This window comes from Metopolophium dirhodum, chromosome 5 (genome assembly GCF_019925205.1).
Source record: "Metopolophium dirhodum isolate CAU chromosome 5, ASM1992520v1, whole genome shotgun sequence".
Classification (NCBI taxonomy): Eukaryota; Metazoa; Arthropoda; class Insecta; order Hemiptera; family Aphididae; genus Metopolophium; species Metopolophium dirhodum.
Window position 1 is genome coordinate 17,109,246 of NC_083564.1, and position 18,604 is coordinate 17,127,849.

At 28.7% G+C, this 18,604-nt stretch overlaps 1 long non-coding RNA gene across 1 annotated transcript; it reads right to left on the bottom strand.

The window, feature by feature from the left end:
- Nucleotides 1–4,402: 4,402 nt before the first annotated feature.
- Nucleotides 4,403–13,495, bottom strand: LOC132944489 (uncharacterized). Its single transcript, XR_009664462.1, has 5 exons — nt 13,449–13,495; nt 12,334–12,360; nt 12,178–12,198; nt 6,457–6,513; nt 4,403–5,466 (listed from the first exon to the last, which is right to left on the bottom strand). It is a non-coding gene; the product is annotated as an uncharacterized LOC132944489 (long non-coding RNA).
- Between the last annotated feature and the right edge of the window lie 5,109 nt (nt 13,496–18,604).

An 18,604-nucleotide genomic window follows, 5' to 3' on the forward strand; every position in this document is an offset into this window, starting at 1 on the left:
TTATTAAAATAATACCAATTTTACTTTGCATATTTTGCATATTTCAACGTTTTTACCTATTAAATACATATTGAATGCATATTTGTAGTTTTAAAGTGCATATTATTATTTATAACACATATATTCGTTTTTCGTCGTATTTTCACGTTCACAGACACATAAAATCGATAAAATTGACACCGGTCGTTATTTCCACAGATAAGATTACATACTTCATATAGTCATATACTCATATGCAACATATATATATATATATATAAATATAGATAAATTCGTTGCTCATATAATAGAATTCAAGTGTTAGACGGTCAGTTTTCAATGTCAGTCCGTGTCTTGCGTTTGATGTTTAAAATTGTGCCCGAGTGCGTCTAGTGAGTTTTGATATAATTTTATTCGGAACTTTAAAATGCCTAAAGTAAAAACTCCAATTAGGAGTCGTTTACAGACATACGTAAACGATCATAAAGATATTTTTAAAACCGATGGTTCAATTTTATATTGCAATATTTGTGAAATTCCAGTTAATGCGACTACAAAGTTTTTGGTAGACCAACATTTATCACGTGATAAACACAAGAACAATTTAAAACTCAAAGAAACACATTCAATAAATAAAAAACAAACTTTTATTTCTTATATGAACGTGGATAACTTTAATGAAGATATTTGCCAAGCTTTTATTTCTGCAAATATTCCTTTATTTAAATTACAAAATCCATCTCTTCGCGCTTTCCTAGAAAAATATACTAAACGACACATACCAGATGAGTCGACCTTACGAAAAAATTATGTGAAAAAATGCTACTCTGAAACCATGAACAACATAAGAAGTTCAATTGGGGATCATAATATCTGGATTTCAATCGATGAAACTACCGATTGTGAGGGACGATATGTAGCGAATGTAATTGTCAGTACATTAGAAATAGATCGACCAAGTCAAACATTTTTACTTCATTCCGAGGCTTTGGAAAAAGCAAACCATAGCACAATTGCTCAACTTTTCGATCGGGCGCTATCAATTTTATGGCCTACTGGTATTCGGCACAATAAGGTATTGCTATTTTTAAGTGACGCTGCACCCTATATAATTAAATCAGGTAAATCTATTAAATCATTTTATCCAAAAGTCGTTCATACTACATGTGTAGCACATGGATTACACAGGGTTGCCGAAGAAATAAGAAATAAATTCCCTCAAGTTGATGAACTTATTTCTAACGTCAAAAAAGTTTTTTTAAAAGCTCCATACTTTTCCGAAATATGGCCCCTAATCTTGCACTTCCACCACAACCTATATTAACGCGTTGGGGTACATGGCTAAACGCCGCTTTTTATTATTGTGAAAACTTGGTAATTATTAATGAAATAATTCTTCAATTGAACAGTTAAGACTCTATTTCAATTAAAAAATCGCAAGATTTGATAAAAGATCCTAATTTGAAAGCTAATTTAATTTAGATTAAATCAAATTTTGAAATAATTCCGAGCACGATAAAAATGTTAGAATCAAAAGATTACTTGTTATCAGAAGCCATGATCAAAATTAAAAATGCAAAAACCACATTAAAATTATCAAAAAACAAAATTGGTGGTATTATAAATGCCAAACTTACAACTGTACTAAGAAAAAACCCTGGATATAAAATAATGAAGACAATTTCTAAGATTTTGGAAGGAGAAATAGACGGAAACTATGAACTACCTGAAGATTTAAATGCAAGTGATATTGCATGTATGAAGTACGCTCCTATAAATACTGCTGAGGTCGAGCGAAGTTTTTCAATGTACAAAAATGTACTTACAGATAATCGGAGGAATTTAACGTTTGAACACAATAAGGAACTTCTGATCATCCAATGCAATAAGGTAAAATATGAATTCAATTTTTGTTTCAGTTTTTATTAATGTGAGCTAATACTTTATAGATTGAAGATACAGAATGATGAATGGCGACGAAGACGAAAAAATACTTTAAAAGCTTTTTTATACTTTTTTAATACCATATTAATTAATAAATATTGTTACATGATTTTACATAATACATTTACATATTTTTACATAGTTTTAAAGAAAATTTTAAGTGCATATTTAAGTACATATTTAAAAATAAATACATATTTTATAACATATTACAGCATTTTTAGAAGCATATTTTGAGGATATTTTGTGCATATAAATCCGGTCCCTAGTTATAAATAACAAGGGCCCTCAGATTCTAGTTTTTTCATATTTGTCTAGAAAGGTGAGAACAATGTGAGTGATGAATAATTGTATTTATTAATTTGAATTTATACAAAATATGTTTCTTCTCACTAGCTAGTAACTAAGGCTTTATTTTAATTTAAATTTAATTTAGGTATCGATGATATATGTTTTTCTGATTTAAATTTGAGGTATTTTGTTACTTTATCGGACACCCTTTTTTTTGCAATTTTTTTTTTAGACTTTAACTATACTGAGAACGATAATGAAGTCAGAATTTGGCGGTTGGACTTAGTTTCGAAGTTATGGCTTAATGAAGTTCGCTATTTTACAATATTATTTTTTTACGTTCCGTCTGCCCTGCCGAGTCTCCATCCAGTAAGAGGTCCGCAGGACCTCGAGTTTGGTGACCGGAGTCGGTAGGCGTAGGGAGCTTCTAGAGCGTTGAGCATATGCGTAAAAACTCACAATTGGAAACTGCCTTAGCATATAACTTCAAAACAAAGTCTGGCTTTGATTGCACCGTAATTCTTAACTCGTTGAAGTACATAGATTTCAAAAAAATAAATCAATATTCGAAATAGGTGCAGTAAACTAGTGACGCGTGAATGTGCAAAAATCGTAAAATAGCGAACTTCATTAAAACATAACTTCGAAACTAAGGCCGACCGCCGATTTCTGACTTCCCCAACGTTTTCAGTATAGTCAACTACAGAAGTCAAAAAAAAAAAAAAAAAAAACGGGTGTCAGGTAATGTAACAAAGTTCCGGTACATTGAAAATTGAACTTTGTATATTTTTGCATATTTTGTCGTTATTGCTTATTTGAGAATATTAGAAAAATAAGAAAATATTTTATCAGTTTTAGATGTTATAAAGTCAGTTTGGACAAATAGGAACACATTTTGAAAAAATGTATATGTACAATTGTTGCTCAATGGTTCCGACGCATAATAATAATAATAATAATAAAAACCAGACAAGTGTGAGTCAGACTTGCACACGAAGCGTTCCGTTCCATTATCTATAATAAATACAAATTAACTAAGCTTCATGTAGTCAAATAACAGGCCAAATAAAATAATTTAGAATTTAATACTAATATAAAACAATATTTAAGCAATACAGATCTGTGTTATGATCTTAAAATGTTTGTATTTGTTCATTGAAACAACCTCAAGGTCTTCGTCAATTCTTATCACAAGTGGGTAGTAGGGAGACCATGTGATCTATTCATCTATGTATATATATCACTATATACATGATACTACCCCCATTCTCCAAGAGGAGACATGTGTGGTCTTCACTCCCAGTGGAGTGGGACCTAGTAGGAAACCAGAACACGCAATCGGACGACATCATGGGGATTTTTGTGGTTGCGTAGAACCACACAATTTTTTTGCACTTTGCTATAAATCGAACCGATGACTGTGTGAGTCGTAGTCAACTGCGTGACCACTGCACCACTCCGGCCCCGTTCTTAAAATAAATAGGATTATTGAAAATAATATGTCATTAAAATATCAAGCTGAGAGCTGATGGACGCAAACGCGGTGGGTATATTATAATAAGACTGTTTTTATAACATTAAATACCGATTTTATTATGAGTTGACCTGAATTTGCTGACTTGTTTACATGTGTGTGATAAGATAACAATTTGCCATAGTTTTAATAAAATATTATTAAAGTAACTAAAAATATATTGATATAGGTATCCAATGTAAAATTGATGACATACATTCTACAATAGTAGTTAGACTTTGCATTATTCTTATACATAGATTTATCAAATAAAATATAACTTGAGTATTTATCATTTTACCGTAGTATAATACCGCGAGTCACGACACATAGATTGGGAAACACTGGTTTATACTATATTAAGTATAATACAACAATAACTTGGTAATATCGTCATTTTAAAACAAATACAGAAAAAAAAACGTTAGTATGTGAGCCCACCATTACAATCTGGGGAAGTAAAACATCTTTCATAAGCATTGGGGGCCGTGATATTATAAGTAAATTAGGGTCAGAGTGAGAAATGCCACAACCGTGCATGACTTGCAAAATAAATAAATAAACAAACGTGTCGTTTCATTTTTCGTTACAATTTTTTTTCCACCCACACCTCAAGAAAGAAGTTTTACTTATAAACGATTTTATTCACAATTCATGAATCACAATAAACAGTAATAGTCAAATATCTAGACAACTGTAATTTATTGTACTCGTTTATTTAAAATCGTAGTACAAACAATACAAAAGATGTTGTTAAATACATAATTATTTTTAGAATTCTATCTAGAATCGTGCTATTCTTATAATTTATAATAGGTACATTTATTTATTACAAATAATTTGCCAGTGCTCTTTGAATATAAAGTAGGTACCTATACTCTATTCGGAATGAGATCGTACCTCGGCGACGACCAGTTTTCGTCGGACGGTGGTCAGACATATTATAGTCAGACGTCATCCCCACTACGGCGACGCGTTGGACGCTGGCACGGAATAAAGCCACGCCCATGCGCACGACTTGGCCGCCGGGGTACGATCTCATTCCAAATAGAGTATAGGTACCTATTTGATATTTGAGTAATAGTATAATACCGCGGGTTGTAGACATAATAATAAAAGTAATAATAATGTTAAATAACATACAACATTTTTTAGAAATTTAAACGAAAAGAAAAATAATTTTAAATGAAACCGAGATTTTTATTGACGATATAGACATTAATAAGCGCCTTAGTTGCTTGTTTTTTTTCTATATAATTTATTTTAATTTTGGGAATGGAGAATATGAGAACTACATAGCTGTACGGATAGACTATTGTGGAAATTTAAAGTTTATAACAGATAAGAGGAGTTTTTATAGAATTAGATAACGGATCGCTAAGAAAAGTATTGCTTAACATCAGTCTACGGTCAACTAATGAGTCTTGGTCAAAAATCTAAGGTATCCTAAATAATATTGTAATGCTAAATGTAAACACCAGAATCATAATAATATATTATAGCAAAAGAAAGTGGCCTGTTTTTTTTAAATATTAAATATTTTAAAAATACAATGAAAGGTCATCAATATTTATGCAAAATTACTACATAGCGTAGCTAGGTAGATCAGGTAACTTGGCGATGTAGATGAACATGACCAACGTTTACTTAAACATTTTCTGCAGCCATCTTCTCTTCTGCAGCCTTTGCTTCAGCCTTCTTTTTTTCGCACCATTTTTTTGTAGTTAAAAACAATTCAGCTAGGTATAAACATTAATCATTTTGGTCAATTATCATTAATAAATTAAATAAAGCAAACTATGCAGTTTTAATGAACACGGGCTTTACCCTATATTCTATGAATTTTGTCGGTTCTTTTCTAAAATATAACTGGACGCTTAGTTCTGTGCATGCACTTTTAAATTATGTATATGTAAAGGAAATAGAGTAATAAACTAAAACCAGTCAGAGGTACTTTTATGCACGTTAATGTGTACGGTGGGATTTAAAAAAATTACCTTTTGTCCCATGTTACACTACCCATACAGGTGTGGAGTATAAACCATTTATAAGGGGACCCTAAATGGCATAATTAACACACAATTTTCGGATATTATATAATTGTAGCACCTCCGAGCCAGACTATAATTAAACATTATAATTTTACTGAAGATGGGTAAAATTTAAATGTTCACGAACTATTTGAACTCAAACTTGAATCATATTTGAACTTTATTCGACCTTTTGACATTTCAAAAATGAATTGCTAATAACTTATAAAATATAAAACTAGTAGATTAACCTAGGGAGCTGAACACTTTTTAATAAAAATTCAAATTAATCTACTGCCATGCATAATAATATTATTAACAAATGATTATCATTGAATTCGAACTTCGAAGTTTTTGAAGTGTTAAAAATGTTGAGTCGAAGAATGGTGTGACGATTTTCTCCGACAATACTTTTTAGAGCAGGCATTTTTTGCTACAAGGTTCAATATCGAAGGTCATTTCTGCTATCAAATTTGATCTATTTTATACATTGGGGTTCAAAAATGGGAAATCAATAATTTATTACCTAATAATTGAAATAACATCAGACAACGCGACGGTTAGAACATTAGTGCAATACCAGTTTTATAAGTATTTTAGAATAACATAAATATAGTGTAACAAATTGTATAGTTATGTTATTATTTAACTGAAAATTAATAAATATAATTTTTAATTATTTTGCAAAAAAATACGTACATTTCTTCTTTTTATTTAAAGTTGCCATTTGACTATTGTAGTATTTTAGTGTAATTTCTACAACAAAGAATTTTTAAATAAAAATAATTCAGTAGGTACTATGAGAAGATGGATAGTTATAATAATAGTAATAATAATTATCCTTCTACAACTAGTTGGTTGACATTTTATTTTGCTATCAATCTACTTACCTAATATTTAATTACACCTATTTTATTTTATTTTATTTATATTTACATGTATTTTGTTTTATTTTTATAAGCTATGTACGAATGTGTTGAACGGTAAACTGTGTCACAAACTGAGCAGTCCACTGTATTTATATATATTAATTATATTAATAATGTTGTTAATATAAACATATTGGGTAAATTGTTATTTATTGGTTTATATTTTGTTTTTAAAATAATACAGGGTGATTCATTAAACGTAAAACACTCATTATCTCAAAAAGTATTAATGTTTTTTAAAATAGTTTCAAGTTGTTAAAAAAACAACGTTTTTATAAAAAATTATATTTTTAGATATCTTTTATCTTTATAATTTTTTAAGTTTTTTACTTTTTTGAATGACAGCATAGAGTTTTAATTTCCAAAGCAGAATATTTTTCTAAGTATTTTGATTTATAAAAATCGAATTTAGGGCGAGTAGTTTATGAGTTATAAGCATTTAAAGTTTAGATTGGCGGAGTGGAGTGGTATGGAGTTACCCCGCAAAATATTTATCCACTACCGCGCTTGTCAAAACTTTAAATACTTACAACTCATAAACCACTTGTCCTAAATTTGATTTTTATGTATCAAAATACTTAGAAAAATATTCTGCTTTGGAAATTAAAACTCTATGCTGTCATTCAAAAAAGTGAAAAACTTAAAAAATTATAAAGATAAAAGATATCTAAAAATATAATTTTTTATAAAAACGTTGTTTTTTTAACAACTTGAAACTATTTTAAAAAAACATTATTACTTTTTGAGATAATGAGTGTTTTACGTTTAATGAATCACCCTGTATTATTTTAAAAACAAAATATAAACCAATAAATAACAATTTACCCAATATGTTTATATTAACAACATTATTAATATAATTAATATATATAAATACAGTGGACTGCTCAGTTTGTGACACAGTTTACCGTTCAACACATTCGTACATAGCTTATAAAAATAAAACAAAATACATGTAAATATAAATAAAATAAAATAAAATAGGTGTAATTAAATAGTAGGTAAGTAGATTGATAGCAAAATAAAATGTCAACCAACTAGTTGTAGTATTTAGGACAAGTGGTTTATGAGTTGTAAGTATTTAAAGTTTTGACAAGCGCGGTAGTGGATAAATATTTTGCGGGGTAACTCCATACCACTCCACTCCGCCAATCAAAACTTTAAATGCTTATAACTCATAAACTACTCGCCCTAAATTCGATTTTTATAAATCAAAATACTTAGAAAAATATTCTGCTTTGGAATATGAAATTAAAACTCTATGCTGTCATTCAAAAAAGTAAAAAACTTAAAAATTATAAAGATAAAAAATATCTAAAAATAAATTTTTTTAATGAAAACGTTGTTTTTTAGCAACTTGAAACTATGTTAAAAAATATTTTCAAAAACATTAATACTTTTTGAGATAATGAGTGGTTTACGCTTAATGAATCACCATGTATAATATTATGTAGATATGATTCGTCATCTTAGTCCATTGATAGGGGCAAGAATATAACAGGACATTTCAATGGTGAAATAGTGGATAGCTTTTTAAGTTCTATTGGATAATATTTTATAAATCTCAAATAATTTTTATTAAAATAACTGTATAGTTAATAATAAGCAAATATCACAATGGGTTAATACATTTTTAACATAGTATTTTTGAGAACTAGAGACTTGTTTAAGTCCTTCACATTTGAATTACAATGTAATAAATAAACTTATTATTAGACAATAATTTTGGTTTATATTATTTAAACCTTATCACCAATATATTTCTTAATGTTATAGAGAAGCACTACTATACAGATAGATCTTAATACATTTTTAAAAGCAAATTTATCAACTTTCACCGACCCACCCTAGTGTTACTACGAATCGTGGTAAAAAAGTCCGTGGTAAAAAAGTCCTAGGAAAAAAATTCCGAGTAAAAAAGTCCGTGGTTAAAAAGTCCGAGGTCTAAAAAGTGCGTGGTGAAAAAGTCCGAGGTGAAAAAGTCCAGTACATATAATATTAGGTAAAAGAAAAATACGCGAGGTTAGGTTTGATGCACAATCAAACTTCCATTTAGTATTAATATAATTGTAACTAAATTGTTTACCTAAATAACTACTTTTTTGGACTTTGAACACTGCTTGGCTTTTGGCTGCATGTAATAATCAAATACTATTTATTTTATCTTAATTATCCGGTTTGTCGTGTTTTACTCGTATAGACATACATCCGATATAGTTAATATAGATAGAGATATCTATAGGCGGTGGGCATGTCCACCGTGTACATATCGTACATGGGTAACTGAATAGTTGTTATTTTTGCCAGTATAGTTCGACATTTTGTTTGTACCTATAGTTTGACGTTTTGTTAGTTTGTTAGTTGTTTACTCTTGAAGGAAAAAATGTCTAAAATCATAAAAATCAACGAAAAAGGCACTAAAATAGTTGTGGATGGTTATGCATATACCCTTCAACATACGTTATCAAAAACAAAAAGGTGGAAATGCAGCAATAAAACAAAGTATAATTGCCCGGGAACACTATCTTCATCGATGATCTTAACGAATCCTGTACTTCAAATTGAACACAATCACGCGGGGAATAAGCAAGTGAAAATAATTGAAAAATTTAAAAACGACATCAAATTACGATCACGAAAAACTTGTGACAAACCGAGTCATATATTTGCGGAAGCTGTAAGTCAAATACCAGCTGAAGCTCTATTGTTTTTACCAAAAGAAAGTGTAGCAAAACGAACAATTAGAAATCAAAGAACTAATAATAATCCTGCATTAAATTGCATAAATGATATTGTTATAGAAAGTAAATACAATTTATTATTAAAATATAGTGTGAGATTACAGAGCTTTTTTAGAGCTAAGCAAACCACCCACAACTTGAGGGGAACACTCAAGTCGTGACCTACGAGCCGCGCCGCGCGACAAGCCTAAGATTGTTGTGGCGGAACTCGTAGGTTTTAACACCATATGGGGTAATGAAACGCCATTTACTAAATAAATAATAAATAACTGAATTTAGGGTAATAAGAATAATAATAATTTGTATTAAACAATAAACATGACAATAATAATGATTTATAATAGCAATAAATAATAATTGTGTACGAAAAACGTGTGACGTTACAATAGGTAGCCAACATTTTTTGTTATAGCCTAACCTTATTTTTCAGATGACTGGGCTTTAGTTATTGGACAACGGTTTTTATTGGCTGATAATAAATCAACAACTGGTGAAAGAATTGTATTGTTTGCAACAGATGACAGCTTGAAAATGTCGACAGATGCCAAAACGTGGTATTGCGATGGTAATTTTAACCTTAGTCCTAAATATTTCATACAACTTTATGTGATAAGAGTTCAAAAAAATGATTCATATATAACTGCAGTGTACTGTCTTGTTGAACGCAAGTCAATGTCTATTTATGAAGAAATGTTCAAACTTATTTTAACTAAATGTGCAGAGCATGAATTATTTCCCGATCCAACCCACTTAAATGTTGATTTTGAAAAAGCTCTAATTTCTGCCGCTCAAATAATTTTTGATTCAAATTTGACTACTAGAGGCTGTTTTTATCATTTGTGCCAAAGTTCTTACAGAAAAGTCCAAGATTTAGGGCTAATCAAAATGTATAAAAATAACGACGAATTTGGCCATTTTTGTGGAATGGTGGTTAGGTCAAGTGGTCTTGCATTTCTTCCTCTTGAACATGTTTTCAAAGGAATGGCTTACCTTAAAACAATTTTTTCTCCTGAAGGAGAAGATCTTTTAAATTATTTTGACGCAACCTACGTAAATGGACCAGTTAGAAAAATAGGGGTTGGTACCAAATTCAAATGAAAAATAATAAGTCCACTTTTTCCTCCGAATACTTGGAATGTACATAAAACAACGATTAATGGTGACCACCGAACGAATAATGTAGGTATGCGAATCGTGGAATAACAGATTTAGTCATTTAGTTGGCCACAGTTATCCGACTATTTGGACACTAATCCAAAAAATGAGATTAGAAGTAGCGGCAGATAATGCGAAATTAGCTATCGACAGCATGGGAGAGCCGGTAAAAAAGAAACAAAATTCAACACAGTTCCGACTAGTTACTTTATGCCAAAGAATAGATAATCATTCAATTACCATTGAAGAATTTTTAGAAAAAATTGGCCATAATATCAGAACAAGGCCTAGATAAACATTAGAATTTTTTTTTAACATATTATATTTTATATGACGTATTATGTATATTTTTTTGAATTCATAATATTTTCGATTTTTGTATACATAGGTATTAAATAATGATATAGTAAGTACATAATTATTGAACTTTTATAATTTATATAATTACAATTTGTATTAATACCAACTGGAAGTGTTTTTTACCTAATTATATGATTCGGACTTTTTCACCTAGAACTTTTTTACCACGGACTTTTTGGTAGTATCCCTGTTACTACAGTACTACTACCTATTCCATTTATTATTTTTTTTTTCATTATTTGTTATCAATAATTTATCATTTTATTTTTCTGTTATTTAATAAAATCAATTTGGTTGGTTCTTAGTTATTTTTTTATGATATTGTCACTCCCTTAGGTTCTGATTGATGGGTGCCCTTTCTATGATTTGACAGGTTTGTTTTTGTATATTACGTAAATAAAACTGAGATCATAATTTTGTTCTAATAATATACAAATTAAACAATATATATTTAATTTTATTGAAATTCTAACTGAAACTCAAGCGGAAACAATATTGAAAATAGCTATGATAGTTAGAGTCAAGGTACTAAGAATAATATGACTATGCCCTATGGCAATAGAAAAAAAAATAGTATGAATATTTTAATTGTTTTAACAATTATTAATTGATGACTTTTTTCAAGAACATTTATTTTATGCATACGGGCATGAATCTTTCAATAGCCAAATAAACGATATGGTAACTTTGCATGTAAATTCGTTCTCAATCGTATTCTTTTTTGGGTCAGCTGTAAGTTCTTTGTTATTTTTAAGTGTTCTCAATCGTTCGGCCCAAAAGGTATAACGTTCTCAATCGTTCGATAGCCTAATATAATATTTAAGATTCTTAGCGGAGGTTTTTTGGTGTCTGTTATCATCTTTTAGGACAGTTAAAATTCTTTGATTTCTTAAACGTCATCATTTCTGATAGGAAAGTGAATCTAGTTGGTACGTAAGGAGGTTTATTTTTGAACCTAAAAGTAGCTATTTAATTTAAAAATTCCTGTTCGGTTCCGGTACTTTATTTGTTAAAATAAAGTTTTCTATTCTGGTTCCAGAACCAGTTTATTTAGGTTCAGTTCCAGTCACTGCTTTAATCACAATAATATCATAAAATATAATTAACCTAGTGATATACTAATATTATAAGCTGGCAGACCATTTTCGTGATATTATATCATTGAATTCATTTTTAACATATCCATTATAGTGACTCTATAGACACCTAATGTCTAAAAAAATAAAAAAAATTACTTGGGCAGCTATTTTTGGCAACTTTAACAAAAAAATACATATTATGTTAATTTCTTAATGTAGGGCGCTTGCACGAACTATACGTTTAGTAAGATTTGTTTATATAATAATATAACTATAGGTATTATAATTTATAACCTCATTCCACGAACTTACTTTCAATTGTTAAAGGTGTTTGCATACCTACAAAATAAAATAAGATACCTAGTGATAATTATAATTATAATATATTTTAAATGTTGTCCTCTACAACATGTTAAAACTAATTTCTAGAACTGTTAACAAACTCATCATTATTTTATGGACATGTAATGAAACATTTCAAAAACGGACTTCTATAAAATCATGATTATAGTTATTTTATTAATTATTCAAAAATAATAGAAATTGAAATATGGTTACTACATAATATTTTAACATTTTTTTTTTTTCTTAAATTGGTAGAATACCTAACGTATTACATGATGTCATGGCCGTACAAATATAATAATTATTGTTTAAATTAAGATTTGGTTATGAACATATTGTTAAATAATAATGTTATTATATTATCATGTAGAACAGGGATGGTCAACTGATGGCCCGCGTACCATTTTTCACTGGCCGTGCTACATTTGAATTTAGTTTATACAAATATAAAATGTTAAGATTTTTCTGTATTTTATATTATTATATTTACAAAATTATTAAAATCGATATAATGTTAATCGCAAAACGTAGATATAAAATCTTATCTAGTATTTAACTATTAAATGTAAATAATATTTTATTAAAATAAAACCTAACCTCTAGAGGTATAGTGAACATTTTTTTTTTCACGGTTTTTTTTTTTTTGCTTCCTATGTTCTCTGGCCCACTGGATTTTTGCACATTCAAAATTGGCCATCTAGTAGAATTGAGTTGCCCATCCCTGATGTATAAGGTACAACTATAGATTAAATCTATTTCGGCCATACATACTTATCTCAGGAGTTTGTACTGTTAGATGACGTATAACAGGGAATACTTCTATGTTAATGTATAATAGATTATCCTTTTACTGTGCACTTTGGTTAGTTGATTATCGACAGATTTTGAGTGAAACCATTGAAAAGACGTGCATTGCGCCAGCCACACCCATTAATATATTTTAGAATTATTTAATTAACTATATTTATTTTTTATAGAATGTAAACTTTAATAATATTCATCAGTGAAACATTATTAATGTTTATTAATTAATTAACGTTAGGTACCTAGGTACATTATGAAATCTATAATAATGATCTTACTTATATTATATGATTTGATGGCATTTTTGATTTTATTTTTCCCTAATAAAATATACATAACACTTGTATTATTCTTTAATAGTTTATTACATTTTATTTGTACTGTAAATTCTGAGCAGAGCGATGAATGTATGATTATACAATGATGTGTGTTTTTTTTTTTTTTTGTTATTTATGTGCCTATTATCACCGTTTGGAGCAGTAAAACTGCTTCGATTTTCATTAACAGTCTCTTGTTTGATGAGAAAGTGAATCTTGTTATCTATGGATGTCAATAACATTTTATTTGTTGGGTAAAAAAGCTTGAAAATTGAACAAAAGGGTCCTAATATAGTGTTATAATAACAGTTGAAAAATATTAAAAATAAATATTCATGATTTTTTTTTATAAGCATTTAAAGTTTGAATTTTGACAAAATTTATCAAATTTAAAATTTAATAATTATTTAGTAGTTAAAAATTTATAAAATATTTCACTTTTATAGTTAAGTATGGAAAATTTAAAACTAAATTCCGCGAGCTCCATGTCCCAGCACCTCCCCCCCCTGCACTTTTGAATTTCAAACCAAAATTAACTTCATTCGTTTGTGCTTTGTTTGTGCTGGTTTGTGCTTTTCATCCCGTTGTTTGTGCTTAACTCCTTCCAAAGTTATTCAACTTACAAAGTCGGGGGGCTGGGGACATGCTTAGCCCCTCACTTTGGAAATTCGAAACAAAATTAACTCCATTCGTTTGTGCTTTTAACTCCGTCGTTTGTGCTCAACCCCTTCCAAAGTTATCCGACTTTGAGAGTTGGGGGTTAAAGTGTAATCCCAGGTACTCCCTTTTGTCTTGTGAATTTGATCAAAACTGTCCACATCATCATTTTTACATCTATGGTGTTTAGCCGTAAAACATTTGGTTTGCCAGAAAAACCCATACACTTGTGGATTAGAATATATATTTTTTTTTAATTTAATAAAATAAATAAATAATATGAAGAATAAATACAATATTTAGTACCTTTAAAATTTATTTTCTAGTTTAGAATTGACGGACTAAATTTCTCCAGCCCTCCCCCTACAATTTCAACAATATGCATCAAAATATAACTGAAAGTTTGTAAACAGTTTGTAAAGGGTTTTAAAAATAAAATTTTTGTTTAGAAAACAAAAGAAATAATAAAAAATGGAATAAATTAATATTATATGAATACAAATCGACTATTAATAAAAATCTAAATTCGTAAAAATTTAAAATTAAAAAACATACAAAAAAATCAAAACTGATAAAAAATTTAAAATTAAAATAATCTAAAATTAAAAAACCAAAATTGATAAAGAAATTAAGTTTAAAAATCTAAATTGATAAAAATTAACTACGAATAAAAATCTAAATCGATTTATATTGATCTATACACGATTGATAGATTTTAATATTTTTATTTTTATTTTATCCTGGTGGGTCACTTATTTATATTTTACGTACTTATAAACTTTTTGAAATATGATGTTTAAATAATAATAAGCGTTATGGGGAAAAGTTACCCAGATTTTGAATTACAGTTATACAAATTTGAACTTAGTCTAAAAAAAAAGCTCAAACGGTATTATGTACTTTGAAGACGATACGAAAATTGTAGGGTGTCAACTTTACGCACGTCAATGGTATATCGAAAATATAAATTTATCAGGTAGTTATTAATCATTTTAAGACGAATAATTATTATTGTTTGTAGTTAACATTTCTATTTGAGTAATACCTACTATAGTTATACACTTATACAAACACATTCTTTATGGTGTTTTTTTTACCATAACTAATAAATGTATATAATGTATTCGATCATTCAAAAAAAAGTTTTTATTAAATGTCCTTATCTGGTATGAAATTGGGTATAGAATATAATAATTATAAAAATATTTTATAGATATAGGATACAGGTACTTAAGTTTCATTGATTGAGTCGAAATTATTTTTTTAACGTTTGCCAATCATGCACTTATAATAAAAACTATTTTCATATTGGTTTGATTTTCCAAAATACCAATGTATTTAAAGTACCACCTGTATCACAATTATATCTTTAGTATTAGGCTGTAAGTCCATTTGTTGGGTCGCAAGTATTTTTTTCCGAAAATAGCATAAATTAAAAAAAAATAATTTCTAATCCACAAGTGTATGGGTTTTTCTGGCAAACCAAATGTTTTACGGCTAAACACCATAGATGTAAAAATGATTATGTGAACAGTTTTGATCAAATTCACAAGACAAAGGGGAGTACCTGGGATTACACTTTAACCCCCAACTCTCAAAGTCGGATAACTTTGGAAGGGGTTGAGCACAAACGACGGAGTTAAAAGCACAAACCAGCACAAACGAATGGAGTTAATTTTGTTTCAAAATTCCAAAGTGAGGGGCTAAGTATGTCCCCAGCCCCCCGACTTTGTAAGTTGAAGAACTTTGGAATGAGTTGAGCACAAACGACAGGATTAAGCACAAACCAGCACAAACAAAGCACAAACGAATGTAGTTAATTCTGTTTTGAAGCTAATTTTTGGCGCAGTACAGGATCAAGGGGGAGGGGGGGGGCGATCCGGGACCCATGCTCCGGGCGCTAATAATAGAGGAGCACAAATTTCAAATTTTAAACTCACAAATATGAATGTGAATATCAATAAAGTTTTAACTGTTGGGCCAAAAAGTGTAAAAATTTAATACAAGGCTCCTGATTTCTTGTTACAATAGCAGTTGAAAAATATTAAAAAGACATGGGCACAATTTTTTTTATAAGCATTTAAAGATCAAATTTTAAATTGAATAATTATTGTGTTCTCGGTGTACTATACTTGCCATAGTAAAATTTTGATATATAATTTTGTGTTCCATCTGCATTAAATTCTAAAAAATATTATTTTACAAATTTAATATTGTTAAGAACAAAATAATAACGTAATATTTACTACTCCATACTTATATAGTCATATAGTGAATTTGTATAGATTTAAATTTCAAATTATATATTACTACTTACTATAGTAATTAAAAACTAACACATACAATTTGGTTTTTTGGTAAGAACTTGTTTGAGTACCTACTTGAACTTTTTGCATGACTATGATGCAGCCATATGGCGCAATTTACTCATTTTTTCAATCAATGATAACTATTCATAATTGTAATTTTTTTCTATTGTTTATAATTGTATGTTATCTTACATTTTAACAACAATTAAAATAATGTATCATAACTATCTATGTTTTTAATAACATTTTCATAAATAAAGAATTATAACTAAACAATTAAAAGCAATTTTTAGCCATGAGAAATTTTTCACGTTTTGTAAATTATTTTTCAGTTGGAAATTCATAAAACATTTTATTTTCATATCTAATATTTGACATTTTAATAGAAGATTCCCCACAAATTGCTTTACCTTTGACAAAGAAAACAATTTTACCGGAAAGTTACGACAACGTATGTTCGACAACTACTGTATGGGAATAGCAGAGAGCTACCCACTTGTCCCCCTTTTTTTAATTTGATTAAAAATTGAATTTATTGTAACGTTAATAGTATACTTGCGTTTTTTTATTTTTCCTATATCGCCTGTTAATAAAATAATATTATATTATTTAATTATATTGATATCAATACAATTAACCACTGTCTATTTTAAGGTATAGTGATTAATAAATAATAATTTAAACAATAAAAATGTATAGATACATTAGACCTTATATAATAATGCTTGTTCGATTTAATGTTCTTTTTTAACTCATAACAGTTGAGTACCTATATTTTATTGAACTTGAATAATTAATGTTTGACATTTTATAATAATATAATAGGTACCAACTTATATAAAAATACTATTGGGAATCTCTTTAAAAATTGTATTATTTCTTTTTTATGTTATATATATATATATATATAAAAATGAATGTTTGTCTATGTTTCAGTTGGCATGGATTTTGAAGCTATTATAATAATAATTATTAGTTGTATTGGTTTATTGGAAATGCACGGGATCAGCTAGTTTATAATATAATTCAAACCACATGCTAGTTTTTTAAATTTAATATATTATTTTGTTGTAATTTTCTATCAATTGTTCCTAAAAATTGAAAATGGTCAACTATAATTTAACACCAAAATGTAGTGCCTGTGCGTTATGTGTGTGTTGGTCAGAATTCAGGAATACTAGATGAACTCAATAGTAGATCTAGAGCTTATTATTTTTTTTCAGGTTAGGGGTAAAATTACAAAGAAATTTAAAGCATCTACAAAATATCTCGCAGTATTTATATTTTATAATTTACACAACTTATTCTAAACAACACTTATTTTTATTGGATAAACTATCTGTATGACTGATTTTATTAAATTATTTGTATTTCATTCCCTATGTACATATATAATAAATAAAGACCTGTAGGCCGAGGTTTAACTGGCGAACTGCTGTCGAAAATGTACAATAAGTAATAACTAATAACACATTACACGTAGAACGTAGATACTAAAGATTGTCATATGTCATGAGTCAGCTTGTATATTATTTCGTGGTCAATTACATTTATCGTATCTAAAATATCTACTGAACGTTAATGATACTATTTGAGAAAGTTTTAAATGTAGTTTTTCGAGAAGGTTTGTGGAATAATCTGTGTAGACGTAAAATACTCAAAATTGCAATCTTCAAAAGGCTGTAAACTTGGAACTAAGTCCGACCAATAAATTCTGATTGCATAGGTACCCTCTTACCAATTTTAGTTAATACAATTATCAATGCAATAAGTCAATAATATAAGATATTATCTTAAAATATTTATCGTTTTTATAAAAAAAATACTATTACTGGTAATTTTAAGTTTTTAAAAACTATATAACCAAACTTATAAGCCTGATGGTACCCGGGCCCGCTTAAGTCCGCCAGTAACTTATCCATTGTGTGAGAGGCCACCTAGGTCATCTAGCTCGGTAGTCCTTTCACATCTTCAGCGGATCATCACCATAACTAGACTTCAATACGTGTTAAGTTAATTTTAAGTATTGTTCCTATTTTATGATCTCTGTGGTTATTGCACAAGACCGGACCGACCATAGAGACCCCCTCCTCATCATTGAACTGCATCATTCTAATTCTCGTGATAGATGTTTCCCCTTCCTTGGTGTCA